General features: G+C 46.4%; 1 long non-coding RNA gene across 1 annotated transcript; it reads left to right on the top strand.

Annotated features, from left to right (window-relative positions):
• The first annotated feature begins 624 nt into the window (after window positions 1–624).
• Window positions 625–13389, top strand: LOC142922577 (uncharacterized). Its single transcript, XR_012940169.1, has 4 exons — window positions 625–1316; window positions 3717–3800; window positions 4558–6022; window positions 7081–13389. It is a non-coding gene; the product is annotated as an uncharacterized LOC142922577 (long non-coding RNA).
• The last annotated feature ends 2658 nt before the right edge of the window (window positions 13390–16047 follow it).

Genomic DNA, 16047 nt, shown 5'->3' with positions numbered 1-16047 from the left:
TATGATACCGAGTCTCGATGAGAGAATTCTTCTGTGATGGATGGTGGTGGGAATCCGGTTTCAGATAAGCATCCGTATGGGTAGCTTTCCTGTAGACAGAGTGGCTCATTGAACCATCAGGTCTCTTTTTAATTAGGACATCCAAAAAAGGTATCTTGCCATCTATTTCGACTTCCATGGTAAATCTGATGGCTGGGTGTATGGAATTGATGTGGTCGAAGAATTGGTCTAGAGCAGGCCGGCCATGTGGCCAGATGACAAAAGTGTCATCCACGTACCTCTTCCATAAGGTTGGGCGCAGAGTGGCAGTCTGGATGGCGTCAGTCTCAAATTTCTCCATGAAAATGTTAGCTATAACTGGAGAATAAATAAATGCGACGTTTAAAAATAAATTTATGCAAACCAACACACCTGAAGACGACCGTTTGAGTTATGGTCGAAACGTCGTGAGAATTTTTTTATTGTTTTATATATATTTTATTATTTTGTTGTTTCCCTTCAACGTGACTTTACCGAAAAAACTAAGAATATGAATTACTGCAGTCACGAAAGCTTTATATCAAAATTTAACTGTTTCATTGTTGATATTGTCCATTTGTTTTTGTGATTGCTATTCGATGGGTGCTCTTGAGGTTGTCTATGTGTAGTCGAATTATCGTTGCTTTGTTCTGGTTGTTGAGTGTTGTGGTTGCTGTTTGTCGGTTGTTTTAATAGTTTTGAGTACGTCTTCTTCTACTGCTTCTTTCGTGTGGATGCAGAGGAACAACTACAATTTCACATTCCGGTGGTCAGGCCAGATAACCGCGTCAGGAGTAGCTGAGTGTATATTGTATTTGCGCATTGGGGCATTGCATCGTTATATGTTGTACGGTGTGTTATGGATGACCACAGTCGAATACTACTGGAGAGTTTTTAATTTTTAATTAGTGCATCAGGTGACCGCATCTGTTGCTGTTGCAGTCATTGATCCGTTGAGTTCATGAGTTGCTTCAAAATCAGACTATTTACTTAAGACTGGAGGAATCCGATGAGCTATTAAGCTGTTTTCCACAGATGTCCAGTAGGGGGCGGGTCAGAAAGTAATAACAACAAACAATACAAACACCGATAGGAGTGCAAAATATAAGAAATGTGTGGAAATATGTATTGTTGTTATTGTTCATGTTCTTTTCATTTTGTTGTTGCCAGGTCCCGGCTCTTACCAGTTATCACCATCGCCAGGGACAAGCGTGGTTTCCATGGCGACAGCCTTCGGCTCCTTTGCCCCTCGACCAATGAGAGAGCAGTCACATGACTCTGGGCCAGCACACTATCACGTGACTAACCCCACCCCACACAGAAGATACTCACAGCTTGGGGCAGTCATTGCGTGCCCTGTAGAGGGTCTCAGTTTGGCCGCAAGGGACCAGCTGCCTTGTGATTTATAAAAATACTGGGCATCTGTGAAAAGAGCTTCATAGCTCATCGGATTCCTCCAGTATAAATTAATATTATGATTCTGAATAATGTATGTATGTTGAACTTCTTTCGCACTGTACATAGCGAACTGCGCTAATCAGAAGTGCATCAAACAGAAACTTCGGAGGCAGTCACAACGCGTTTCCCAAAATTCGGAGTATGCCAGAAAGGCACCCGAGGTAAATAGAGAAATGGAACGCAACAAATAAAACTACAACCGCAATTCGGTCTATGCTAAAGACGCTGCATCAGGTAGTGTGTGGTGTAGAGCTCTGCTAATCTTGTGTAACAATTTTAAATGCACGTATTTGGCTTAGGAATAGTAAGGGCACTAGAAGTGGTCCTTTATGTGAAACCTATTTTGTTCGTGTAAAACTCGTTATTGTTATATTTGTTGTAATGAAACTCGATGAAGATTTCCACTGCAGTTGAGCAACGGCGTTGGAGGCCTTCCATTGGCTAGCGACGATCACATGATGCAACAACAATTCTACCGTTAGACACAGCGGTGGAAGCCTCCCATTGGTCGAGGGCCAAATTTGTGACTGCTTAACGGCTTTACCGTTAGCCATCGTGCTGGAGGCATCCCATTGGTGTGTCACTGAGCACGTGGTATGACAGGCTCTAATTGACTGTACGGCGGTTGTCAATTGGCTGTTTGTAGAGTGGAGTTGATTTTATGGAAGAGTTGTGTAAACAAGAGTGGCGGCTGGTGTTGAGGTGCAGGTCCGCGGGACGTCTAGGACAACTCGGGGGCCTTGGGCCGCTGGCTTCAACTCGCTGCGGTGGTTCGTGTATTGGGTTAAGAAACATGTTCATAGCTCTACCCGGGTGCCGTAGAATTGTCTTTAATTGCATTTCGTGTGGTGGTAGTCATAGCCGTCCCTAGGGTGTACGGCGAATCAAGGCGACGGCCCCATGCTTTGGGCCCCTCCCCCCGCTTCGACGTCACAGTGTCAGGTGTAATACAGTCTGTTCTCCTGGTTCATGTATTTTCATAACCCAAATTGGATATAATGTGGTGTTCAGGAAACACATTTTTTTATAAGGGGGATGCGAATTGGCTATAACGCGATCGAGTGAACGGAACTACGTCGCGTGAGAAGGAATAAGCGGTTGTGCGGCTGCCTCGGCGTAGCATCACACAAGGCAGGATACAGCTGGATGCTTCTCGATGCTACCCATGCGCCTCAAGTCTTTGTTCAGCCTGCGTACACATCTCACTCATTATCGAGGACTGTGTTTTAACCTATTTATTATAACGTGATTTTCCCATAACGCGGTGTTTTTCAAGAATGCAACTACTACTGCGTTATTTGGAGGACAAACTGTGTAGTTCTGGTCTAGTTTGAAGGTGTTATGGGTGGCCCACATGGTGTGTGATTTTCCCCAGGCCCCGCACACCCCCGAAGGATGGCCCTGGTTGCAATTCTCAAGCTGTGTGCAGCACAAATCTGCGCTGCTTAGTTTTACAAACCCATGGGCCCTGTGCTTCGAAGCGTCCACGTGATCTGTCTCATCGCTGTCGGGCCCCCTTTAGTTTATTTCACATTTATCTTACCTTCGGTTTAGCACATAGGCTTTTGCGACCAATATTACTCTCCAACACATCGGTGTGTTGGGTAGTTACATTTGTAATTGTTTAGTTTATTGTTGTGTAACGTGTGACATGTTCATGAAGTGTGCGAGTTAATTATGGCTAAATATAATCACCTTATAGTAACAGATTGTACTTTAATAATAATATTTTTTGAAGGATTTGCGGAATTCCAGACATTCCTCATAACGAAAAAGGCTTTTCCAAATTAGTCAGGCACAGGAAGGTTTAATTTTTAATAAACCTTTCTCGAGAATATTACCGACCTCATGAATATGAATGCTCAAGCATAGAACCTCATCATGAGATGCATACTCTCTTTGTGGTTGACATGCTTTATTTAAAAAAACTCAATTAAAACTATTTTTTATTTGAGCAGGTGAGGTCCAATGAGCTACATAGTTCTTTTTCTGAAGTGACCTGGCCACAAAGGATAGCTCAACGAGAAGTAGCTTGTCATGTAGACATTTATTGCACCAAGATACTCTTAAACACATGTTTGTAAATGTGGAGCGAAAAACTGGAGAACCTAGAGAAAAATCCCAGTGGCATGTAACCAATCTAGAACAATATCTTGCAACTGATGTCCTATACCTAAGTCTAAACGGAATGTTTCATGTCTATTTCCTTGTCTCCCCCTCGTGTATCGGTGTCCGTGTAGGTGTCTGTACTTGACTCTGGAACTCAAAATGGCGCTTGGTCCATTTTTCTGTCCAAATCTCCACGACTTTTGACATTGAACCGGGTGAGTTGGGGTTAGAGTCATGGGGCTGGTGCTAGAGGAATGGCTAGTGTTAGGGGTAAGGGTAGTGATAGCATTATCGATTAAGATTTGTATTAATTTGTCCTTAAATACAAACAGTATCTCCTAGGACTTAGAAGGTAGGGGTTAAGCTAAAAATAAACTAAACTTGTTATTTTGCCAGGTAAGGCTCACTGAGATATACAGATCTTTTCCGATCTTTTTCAGAAGTGACCACAAATGATAGCTCAACGAAGTGGATTTTCACGTGGAAATTTATAGCAACCTAATACTTTTAAACGCATGTATCTAAATGTGGAGGGAAAACTGGAGGACCCCAAGAAAAATCCACATGACTATTGGGCAAACATGCGCAAACTCCAAATATACAGATGTACAGGTCTCCAGTGCCCAGACAGCAGGGCACTCCATGTGGGAATTCACTTACGAATCACCAACTCGTTTCACTCACACACCTGCACACTCACGCACTTGCTTGCTCACTAACCCATTTAATTACTAATTAAGTTACTGGCTCAACTCACTCCCTCGCTCAATCAGTCAATGGCTTGCTTACCCACCCACCCACTCCATAACCCACTTATCCACTCATAAACCCACTGAATAATAACTCATTGACACAAGCACTCAATCACATACTCAATACCCACTCATACACCGACTTACTATTTTTTCTCGTGAACTTTTAATGGTATATTTATTATCGCATGATATTGACTACCTCTGACCATTTACCCAGGCCCTGGCCATTATGAACCTAGGCCTCAGGCTTGCCCTCGCCTGACTGCTGGTGTCCCGTGAGAACAGCTTTCCTGAGCGATCAACCCCTGGCCCAGGACTTGGAGAATATGAGGTACAGACATTCGCACATCACCTGACTCTCAACTGTGTAATGTACACACACACAGATCTGACTGCATTCACCTACAGCATTGCTTTATTACGTGGTTATAAATAAAATATTCCCTTGCATCCATCTACCTCCCTGTGCCTCCATACCCCCCATGTCTCCCTCCTCCCCGTGTCTCCACTTGTCTGCCCTTTCATCCCCTGTCCTCCCTGTCTCTTTCTCTTCTCGCTGTGTCCTCTCATCACTGCGTCTCTTCATTCTCACCCCCTTGTCTCCCTCCTTCCCTGCCTCGAGTAATCCTTCTCCTCTCTCCCCGTGTCTCTGCCTGTCTCAGTATGTCCCCTTCCTCATTCTCAGCCTTTTAATGTGATTCTGGGAGCAAAGATTCCACTACAAATGAACACTCAGTGAGGAAAACTCATTCACATGCTCACCCTACTCACTCATTTTCCCATTCACTCAGCAGTTCACTGATTTGTTCCTTCACTCACGCACTCACTCATCCACTCTCTCAATTGCCCACTCATCCTACTCATCTAATCACCCAACTGCTTATCGACCAACTCACTAAATCACTCTTGTTTACTCCATCACCTCACTAATTAATTGAGCACATTGCTTGTCTCTTTCTTAACAAACTCATGCACAACACTCACTACCCACTCATTCAAACACTTCCGCACTCACCATACTCACTCAGTTATTTATTATTTCTCTCACTCACACCGTTCCATCAATCGCTCACTTATCCAAAAACCCATCCGCCTCACATGCATTAAATTACTGACCGACTCAATCACACAATCACCCAGTAACCTGACTTGACCACAAAGTCACTCAATTATGAAAAACTCCACAGTCGTCCATGACACTGTGGCCTAGAAAAATATGAGGCAACGTTTCAGGCAAGGACCCTTCTTCATAACACATAGAGAGACCATAATCAGAGTTGGAGGCTGCAGTTGTTTACACCATGGGACATGATGAGAATTAAATGTCGATGTTCTCCCTGATGAAGTTTTAATTTGGCATCTGAATAGTAACCTAATAATAGCTCCTGAGTAACAAATAAACCCTTTAATAATCACAAATGTATTCCTAAATAATCTCATTTATGTTAAAAAAGTAAATGTCAGGACTTGTGAGATTGTTGGTCCAATCCTTCCATCTAAAAATATTAAAACTAATCCATTACCAGGGGCAGATTTACCAGGGAACACACCTCCTCACGTGATAAACGTGGGTAATGGGTATGTAGTTACACATGTTCATTGTTCACAGATATGATGTCGCCCTCTGGCACAATGTCACCCACCTTACGTAATCGTCTGGTCAGCCAACTGAATGCGATTGGGTGAGTGTGTGCTCGCTAACAACACTTTCCCCAAAAGTCTGTTAAGGCTATACGTGGGATCTTTGTCTTTGTGAATGTGAGTGGATGATGACCTGAGTGGGGTCATGTAGCCTGCATGCCCAGCCACGGCATGCCCAAGCAGTTTCTTGTTAGTCAGATAGAGGGGACGACTAAATGGGTGTGTCACAGGCCAGATAAGAGATGGACTGAGGTGGATCAGAAGGATGTGGAGTAGATTGGACTTGCTGATGACCGGTATCAGCAGTGTCAAGACCAGCTTCTGTGGAGGAGGTTCGTGAAGGATGCTTCTGGGGAGTTGTAGGCAGTCAGCCTCCACCAATAACGTAGGGCAGATGAGCGATGCTTACAACCGCGAGCACAGTGCAGCAAGTTGGGACAGTAAGGGGCACAGGTGGTGCATTTGTCAGTCATCTCAGTTAGTCAAGCCATGGCACCTGGATCTGTTCCGTTACCTGCCAGGGAGCCTTCGACACTATACGTGGCCTCAAAGTACGGCTTTCATGGTGCAGGCGCTGTGGTGACTACCACCACTTAGTGGTGAGCAGTGGCTGCTGTTGTTTGGGAATAACTTCATGGGGACCGGTGGCACAGTGGTTAGCGCACTGTCCTGTGAACCTGGCAAACGGAATTCAATGCCCACTTAATACTAATAACAGTGGTGCATATTTTAACGGGTGTTGGGCCTTCACGAGGTAGACTCAGCCTTAAAATGAGGTACAGTACATTATACTGATGTTTCATAGATTCTTATAAATGGTTACAATCTGTATTATCACGTTTACCAATACCCCAATGAAGCCCTCATACTTAAGTAATAAGGGTGTTGGAAACGGTGATTCTTTAAGTGAGCGCTAAGCGGGGTCGGTCTGTACTGAGTACACCGCGATCTGGAGAGGTGCACAATTCAATTCAGTCACCAAACAAGAACGCATTTTTTAAAAAATGTCACAATTACAGCCAAAATGTATAATATAATTAATATGTATTTACAATATAGAAAATCACGGTTTTGATACAAAAATAAATGTTGTGGTCAGGGTCCATTTGGTGGGGCGCTCTGAATGACGCCTGGTCACAGAAACGCCTCCCCCGGAATCTTCCCTGCTTCCTGACGACGGGAACGACGATTGGCGACCGTGCAGGAGCCGCAGCCAAAACCGGAGCAGCGAATGCGATGAGGGAATGAGGAGAGGCGGGAGCAGAGTGGAGAGGGAGACAAGCGGCATCATTAGCGACGGTCGCCAAAACGTGAACACGCCGGTGCAGTTGCGATTACGTGTGTCGGTCAGGATTGTGGGCGGCACGGTACTCACGTAGAGGTGGATGAAGTCATCGGCCGCTTTGGAGAAATCCCAATTGTTCCGCTGCAGGCATCTGTGGAGGCGAGCGCGGACAGGAGGCAAACATAACGTCAATGCCTTTATTCCACAGTCCAGCTTGCAAGTCTAGTGCCTGGGCTTTGGACCAGATTCCTATGGCCACCTGAAACAGGTTCATGCCAGCTCCCGGTGAGAATCGACCGTGCAGCCCCATTACACAGTGCCGTTTGGCTCGCTTCTCAATGGGAGCCGCATGCTTGGAATAGCGCCGTCACGGGGTCAATGCAGCAGAGACGCACCGTCAAGTCGCCCCTCACTCGAGTCGACTTTATAGCCATGTGTTTGTAGAAAAATTGTCGAAACATACCAAAAATTATCGTTTAAACTCGGGACCGGAGTAAGCCACCTCAAGCATACATTGTCTCCTTAATAATCTTTACAAAATGACTGACGCTTTCCTCTGTCTGTGGACAAAAGGGGTAGGGGGGAATGAAGGGGCATGAAGGACATAACAGTCCGAGTCCAAAGACCCTGGTGCCCCTCTAAGGGTTTGGCAGAATAAATGGCTCCTGCTGGGCTGTGTCTCATTACTCTTGCAATGAAGCATGACATCATGCGTGTGTGCACGTGTGTGTGGCTGTAAGACAGTTCCCACGTGCTCTCGCCCACCTTTGCGACCACTCCGGTGTCATGTGGGATTTTTCTGAGAACGAATTGACTGTCTCCTGCTGGGACGAGGTGAGCGCAGTAAGCGGGCAGCTGCTGGACGTCGCTGATGTTGTTGAGGCGAATGCAGGGGGCATCTCACTTGCAAGAGCTTCGCGGATGAACATCCGCTCACTCGCGACAGATGGCCTGCCGGGTGTCAACACAAGCAGGTCAATAAAAATAATAACACATTACTTAGTTAAACAGCAAGCTAATGGAGCACCTGAAGGAAACACACATGGGCAAGGGGTCAACACTATCCCATACAGAAGACAAGATGGAGATGAGTTCACACTTGCTGTACTGCCTTCTGGAAAATCAAGAGTATGCAACCTCGTTAAGCAAGAAGCAAAAGAATGGGAGAGGGAGCAGAGGAAAGCGAAGCAGGAAAGTGCGTATTGTCTGTGTGCGAAAACATGGTGTGTGTTTGTGGCTATGTGTATATGATGTGTCATGTAGCCCGTATGCCCAGCCACCGCATGCCTAAACAGCTTTTGTTCGGCTGGATAGAGGGGGCTAAACGGGCGCGGAATGGGCTAGAGAAGAGATGGAGTGATGTGGTACAAGAGGATGTGGATCTGAGTGGACTTGCCGATGACTGGTACCAGCCGTGTTAAAATCGGCCTCTGTGGAGGAGGCTCGTTAAGAATGCTACTGGGTAGTTGGAAGCAGTCGCCCTCCAACAACAATGGGGCAGAGGAGTGACGCTCAAAACAACAAGCGGACCACTGGGTGGCCAAAGCACAGCAAGTTGGCATAGTAGGGGGCACAGGTGGTGCATTGGCCAGCCATCTCAGTCGACCCGTAGCACGTGGGTCTGCCCCGTGACCTCCTGCCAGTGGGCATTCGACACTTCGCGTGGCCTCAACATGCACATAGACTGGCACAAGCGCCGTGGTGACATCACTGCCACTTAATGGCGAACGGCGGTTGTTATGATGTGTTGGGTCATGGTGCAAGTGACTCACCTGCCGTCCATGGTTGGCACCAATTGCACCACACGCCAAAACATCTTCACAGACTCTTGGCAATTCTTGGCTGAGGATCGACACACACGACAAAGGTGCACGGGCGTCAAGAGAGAGCCACGCCATTAGCATAAACCGCATGGCAGGATCAATTAGAATGGTGAGGTGGTGCTTATGGCATGCAGTGCAGAATGCATCTGGTGTAATTAAATGCAATGTCAGTGATGCTGTTGATGATGCTACTGCTGATGACGAAGCTGATGGTGAATGTGACTATGCAAATACTCACTCTCTTTGAAGAAGCCATGGATGGTGAAGTTGACCTGGGTATCCTGTAAAGTGAGAGTCACAAGTAAACTCGACCGCCCATCATTTTTAAGGAACCCAAGAGGTGGAGACTGCAGGGTTGAAGTCTCGGCCAGGGTTATTGCTGTGGCTAGAGTAAGTGTGAGTCTTGGCTTTTGTTAGTGTCAAGGTTTGCGAGAGAGATATATATATGTTGCTAGGGATCAATGGGATCGAGTGTCAAGGCTAGGGATAATGTAAGGCGAAGAAGATGGCTTTAATTTCTTTTCAGAGTTACGTTTCACGTAATAATTCACGTTTAATATTGGAGCATGTGAAAGGTGGATATATTTACATAGACATAAGGGTATCAAAGAATAAGTCAAAATTTTTATAGTAAAAATTCTAAGCATAAATTGAGGGCTTGTGCACAGGAAAGGTTTGTAACTCAGGCCACATAAGCTCAGCAATTTGTGTTTAAGCAGAGCCAGCGGCTATGCCAATGAGGGTGTTTTGGTGCAAGTCCACGTCTCACCGTGCCACGGCTGACGGTGGTGGTGAAGGAGGACATATCGTGATGCTTGTGCGTCAGCTCTTTGATGAAGTCCTCCGCCGTCAGCCGCTCGCACTTGAGCTGTGCTGTGGGATGAGCGGGCAGGAGGGCAACAAAACTGGTGATGTGAGTGGCGACAGATATGCGCATGTTAAACTTCTTTTGCACTGTACGCAGTCAACTGCTATCGGAGGTGCGGAGCAAGGAGAAAAAAACTGCATGGCGCACAGTGACAGAATGACATCAGCAGTGACACAGTGACGCGCGGATCTGCAAACATCGCCCGTGACGAACACTCACGTGAATCTTCCGGGGTCGGCTTGTCTGTACCCTCCTCTCCCAGGCTGCTCCTGGAGGTAGAAACGAGATCCGGAGTGTTAGGAAACGGAGTGGCTACACTCACATCCACAAGTGTGCTTTAATTTCCGTGCTTTCGCAAAGCATTTCTTTCTTCTGGTATCGTTGCGGAAACTGACGATTTAATTCCAGTTTTGGAAGCCATATTTCATTTCGAAGGATTTAAAGCAAGCTTCTGATTGGCTGCTTGCGGCTATGTGAAAAAAAACCTCCACACGTTTCAGCGCACTTTAAATGGCCTGCTCTTTTGATGACGCTATAGAAGTTGTCATTGATGCTTATAACCGCCTGTACCTATGATAAACAATGTAACACGGTCTCCCGAGAGCGGTCTGTGGCAAATACCAATGCATCCTTTCATGTGACAGCCTTGCTGGCCAGTTTGTGAGTGTGTGTGGGTTTGTCAGCTCACTCTGAGGGGGTGTAGATGGTGATGAGGGCATCCTTATGATACTTCTTGAGCAGACCCTCGCGGTCTGCGGTATCATAAAGACCGTAGTACCTGCCAATGCACATGCAACACACTTTAATCACCGAGTGCGTAGCGATCCATCGATTCATATCAACTCAATTATTTTGTTCACGATGCAAGTATACGGTCGTGCTTGAGATCATAAAAGAGTCGCAATGAATTGTTGCATAAATAATGGGATGATGCAGTGGTGTAACGGTTATTACTCTGGGCTTCCAAATCAGAGGTTGCCAGTGTAATGTCCTGGAAGCGAACGTTGAAGCAAAGGTGCAAACTGATTGAATCCCCCCACCTATGTCCAGCCAGCTGTCTACCACAGTTCAATTGGAAATGTTGGGGTCAAGTGTCGGTACTCCCTACCCTTATGTCCGGCTATTGTGGAAGACTAGGCCAAATACACGATAGAGGGTTCTCTACAGCTCCCTCCAGTGGAGTAGAATGCACAAGGAATTTCAGGGCTGCACTTTTATATACAACTAGTTTTACTACCCGGCTTCACCCGAGACTTGGATTCTTGTCTTGGATTAATAAGCGGAGGGTTGGGGTGGGGATGTGTGACGTCAGCAGGCACACTGCGTAATGCTTCCGCATGCGGGTGACATCACAGATGTGATGTCACCGCTCACTTGCCGTGGAAAATATATCCATTATTGCGCCCCCCCCCCCCAAAAAAAATATGTACAAGAGTCTATTTGTTTTTACTTTCTGCATTATGTACAGTCTGGAAGTTACCCACATTCCAAATTTCAAGTTTGTTGCATGTTGGGAAGTATGCTAAACATTTCGAACAGACATATTTACAAATTTCCCTTTTATATATATAGATGATAAATTCATGATAGAATTAAGATAATGGGACTAATCTGTAGAAGGAAGGCAATCCAACTGGAAAACGGTAATAATGAGAGACACATGGATTAAACAAAATATGCAGCGTAAAGAAACCATTCTAACTGATAAGAAAAGTAAGTGGGTTTGAGCAGAACACACTGGCAGAAGGAATAATGGCCATTAGTCTAGACTAAGTACTGGGTGACATCCAAGGGAGGGAACGTGCCTAAGGGCAAGGGCATCCACGAGTTGGAGCGAATAAATGAGCTTGTCTATCGATTGTAGGTAGGTTATTCCATTGCAGGGCAGTTGTATAGTGATGGATTGGGGAAGCATTTACCCAGCAGTGCATTGATAATTCCTGGTGATGATGATGAAATATTACATAAAAGCATAGGCTGGGATACCCTAGTGTCTGTGTGAGTGAGTGCGGGGAATTGGAAGGCTCCTTACTCCTTGAGAAAGTTCGTGATGAGGCCTTGAATGTCGGCTGAGGTGGGCGGCAGAGGGGTGGGTGGCATAGCTGTGGGAGGCTGAGCCTTGGGTGGCAGAGGTGTGGTTGGCAGAGTGGTGGGAGGCTGAGCCTTTGGTGGCAGAGGTGTGAGTGGCAGAACGGTGGGAGGCTGAGCCTTTGGTGGCAGAGGTGTGGGTGGTCGAGTTGTGGGAGGCTGAGCTGTAGGTGGCAGAGTGGTGGGAGGCTGAGCCTTGGGTGGCAGAGTGGTGGGAGGCTGAGCAGTGGGTGGCAGAGTGGTGGGAGGCTGAGCTGTGGGTGGCAGAGGTGTGCGTGGCAGAGCCATGGGAGGCCGATCTTCGCTAGGCTGAACCTTCCGAGGTCGAGCCGTGGGTGGCAGAGCTGTGGGTCGCTCAGCTGTGGGAGGCATAGGCGTGGGTGGCAGAGGTGTGGGTGGCACAACTTTGAGAAGCTGAGCAGTGGCAAGCCGATCCTTGGATGGCAGAGTTGTGGGTGGCACAGCGGTGGGTGGCACAGCGATGAGAGGCTGAGCTTTGGGAGGCTGTGCAGTCGGAGGCTGAGAAGAGGGTGCCATGACTTTGGGCACCATCATGGACATGGATGTGGGCGGCTCTGGCAAATCAGCTTCTTCCTGTTGGTAACAAACAATTATGGTAATGAAGGTGATTATGATGTGAGTGGTGGTGCTGGTGGTAATGAAGTTGATGCCAATGGTGAGGATGATGGTGTTGAGAGTATTGATAGATGTGATGATAACTTCTGATGTCCTAACATGTACCATTTGGTGTACCAACACATTCTGATGTACCACTACAAACAATCTGATATGCTAACATACAATCTGATGTACCAAAACACACACAATTACAAATACCAACACATCCACACGGAACTGCGGTGAGAGCATAGCAGCCGCGTGCCGGCTGTACGCATGGCCTCCTCACCTCGATCAGCCGCCGGTCGTACTTCGCAGCGAGCGGAGATGGTGGGCCCAGGACTGGGCGCATCAAGACGATGGCCTGCAATACGGGCAAAGCGGCGGCACCGATCAGCTGTCTGCCGGCACGCCGGCCCCCTCCCATGTGGATCACCTTACCTCGTTATTGTGGTCATGTCTGCGTGTGTCATAATTCTAATGCATGTTGTGCAACCAGGTGAAAGAGAACTCAAGAGACCAGGATATGCTTAATTTTCCACAGTGACCCCGGTCACCAATCACATGTAAAGTATTGGATTTACATTCATTTCTATGCTGTTTCATTTTTGTTCCTCGGGGGAAAGATGGCAGCAAGATGGCAGCAATTTGGAAAATGGATCAAAGGAAATGGTAAAAATGAGACGGGAATAATGGGAAGCAATAAAAACGAAATGATGAAAATTACATGAAAAAGTTAATTGATTTTTTTAAATGAATCCCGGCTTCCACCGACAACTCAATGAGTTTGATGATTTATGACGATATTTTTATGATTTCGAGTGCTGTAATCTCTCATAGCTGCGGGTGGTCACACATGGTATATGAGCTATTCAACCCGAAATCAAATGATTCTTACGCGTGTGACTAAACGCATGCATTATGTGTGCTGAAATGCATTTAACCTATGCATAATTGCACACCTATTGGCCTAGCCCTCCAGTCCACTTGGGCTGTCTTTTCCAGCCATCCCAGGGGATTTCAATGAAAAAAACAAGTACCTCTTGGGGCCACTATGAAAGGCTACATGAGGATAATAATGATGCCCTCATTATCCAGGAGAGTCTTGCTCAGCCTCAAGACTGTTGTTCACGAGAATCCTGTATTAGGATTGTTCGGCAAATTCCCTGAATGAGCATTGAGGTTGGAGGCAGAAGCTGCACTGTCCGGGGGAAAAACACGTACGCATTCAAGTCAGGTACGCTCAAAGCTCTGGACAGATGCATGAAACAATCTATTGATATGCTGTGATCTCCAGCTATAAACAGCAGATCTAACATTTACATCTCATAGCGGTCGGCCTATCACCTCCTGCCTCCCCGAAGCACTCACCCTATAGTTGTCGGGAAAGACAATTTTCCGTGACAGCGCCTTGAGGTTCAAGGCAGCCATGTAGTTCACCACATAGAATGTTGCCATGTCTCCCTCAAAGTGGAACTGAGAAGAACACACACACAGACACAATATTGCAGAGAGGCACAGTGTTGTCATCAGTGGTGGGCATGGTCCCATTGATGGACGAGATTTCTCATGCACAGCCCCTACCGTTTGGAATACCCTCCCACTCCACATCTGACAAATCGACACCATCACTTTATTATTCAAATACAAGATCAAAGCCTTTTCATTAATCTGGACATACGGTGAAGAATAGGAAATCACTGTTGGACATTTGACCAATAGTTTAAACACAGGATAGTTAAACCCAGGATGGATTGTAAGCAGTCCAGCTTGAACACATCGCTTAATCCAGGGGTCGGGAACCTATGGCTCGCGAGCCAGATGTGGCTCTTTTGATGATTGCATATGGCTCGCAGATAAAACAAAATATTCTCACTTGTTTTAATCCATCCATCGATTTTTCACTGCGCATGTCCTGTTCAGGGCTGCAGGAGCAATTGTCCATTATTTTAATTGGATGATACTGGCCTACGTTTGCCGTTGCTGGGTAAAACAGGTAAACGCCCCCTTTTGAATCAGTCTGAGACTGCGTCTGCTCGGTCATTAGCTCAAAGCTAACCCTTCGACGAAGAAGATGGCGAAAAGAAAAAAAGACGACGAGTATCGTACATTTCAGGACGAATGGACCGAAGAATTCGCCTTTGTGGAGAGAGCGGGTTCTGCGGTGTGTCTAATTTGCAATGACAAAATTACATCGTTGAAACGGTCGAATGTAAAGCGGCACTTCGACATGCGCCACGCTACCTTTGCATCAAAATACCCTGCGGGAGACAGCAGAAAGAAAGCGTGCCAAGAGCTTCTGAGCAGGGTGCAAGCTAGCCAGCAGCAACTCCGCGTATGGACCCGGCAAGGTGACTATAATTCGGCTAGCTTTGCTGGTTCTTTAGCAATAGTGAGGAACGGAAAACCATTCACAGATGGCGAGTATGCTAAAACGTTCATGCTGGATGTAGCCAATGAACTTTTTGATGATCTTCCGAACAAAGACAAGATAATCAAACGGATACAAGACATGCCTCTGTCGGCAAGAACTGTTCATGATCGTACCATCGTGATGGCAAACAAAGTGGAGGAAACGCAAGTGAAGGACATAAATGCAGCGCCGTTCTTTTCTCTGGCTTTGGATGAGTCAACAGACGTGAGCCATTTGTCGCAGTTCAGCGTGATTGCAAGATATGCTGTTGGTGACACACTGCGCGAAGAAAGTCTTGCTGTTCTGCCATTAAAAGGGTCCACAAGAGGTGAGGATTTATTCAAGTCTTTCATGGAGTTTGCTCAAGAAAAAAGTCTACCTATGGATAAACTTCTCTCAGTGTGTACTGATGGTGCTCCGTGTATGGTGGGGAAAAACAAAGGATTTGTGGCGCTTCTCCGTGAACATGAAAATAGACCCATCCTAAGTTTCCATTGCATTATACACCAGGAGGCACTTTGTGCTCAGATGTGTGACAGGCAGTTTGGCGAAGTGATGTCGCTGGTCATTCGTGTGATCAACTTTATTGTTGCCCGAGCCTTAAATGATCGCCAGTTTAAAACACTGCTGGATGAAGTTGTAAATAACTATCCTGGTCTGCTTTTGCACAGCAATGTGCGTTGGTTGTCAAGAGGGAAGGTGCTTAGCCGTTTTGCGGCTTGCCTGAACGAAATCCGGACTTTCCTTGAAATGAAAGGCGTCGGGCATCCTGAGCTAGCCGACACCGAGTGGCTCCTCAAGTTTTACTATCTCGTAGATCTGACTGAACATCTGAACCAGCTCAACGTGAAAATGCAAGGCATTGGAAATACAGTGTTATCCCTTCAACAAGCTGTATTTGCTTTTGAAAACAAGCTGGAGCTTTTCATCACGGATCTTGAAACAGGTCGTTTACTACATTTTGAAAAACT

This window comes from Petromyzon marinus, unplaced genomic scaffold (assembly GCF_048934315.1).
Source record: "Petromyzon marinus isolate PM22_M1 ecotype Great Lakes invasive population unplaced genomic scaffold, UKy_Petmar_22M1.pri1.0 PM_Scaffold_108, whole genome shotgun sequence".
NCBI classification, from domain to species: Eukaryota; Metazoa; Chordata; class Hyperoartia; order Petromyzontiformes; family Petromyzontidae; genus Petromyzon; species Petromyzon marinus.
The sequence above is the reverse complement of the archived record's forward strand: the minus strand, read 5'-3'. Positions and strand labels throughout refer to the sequence as shown.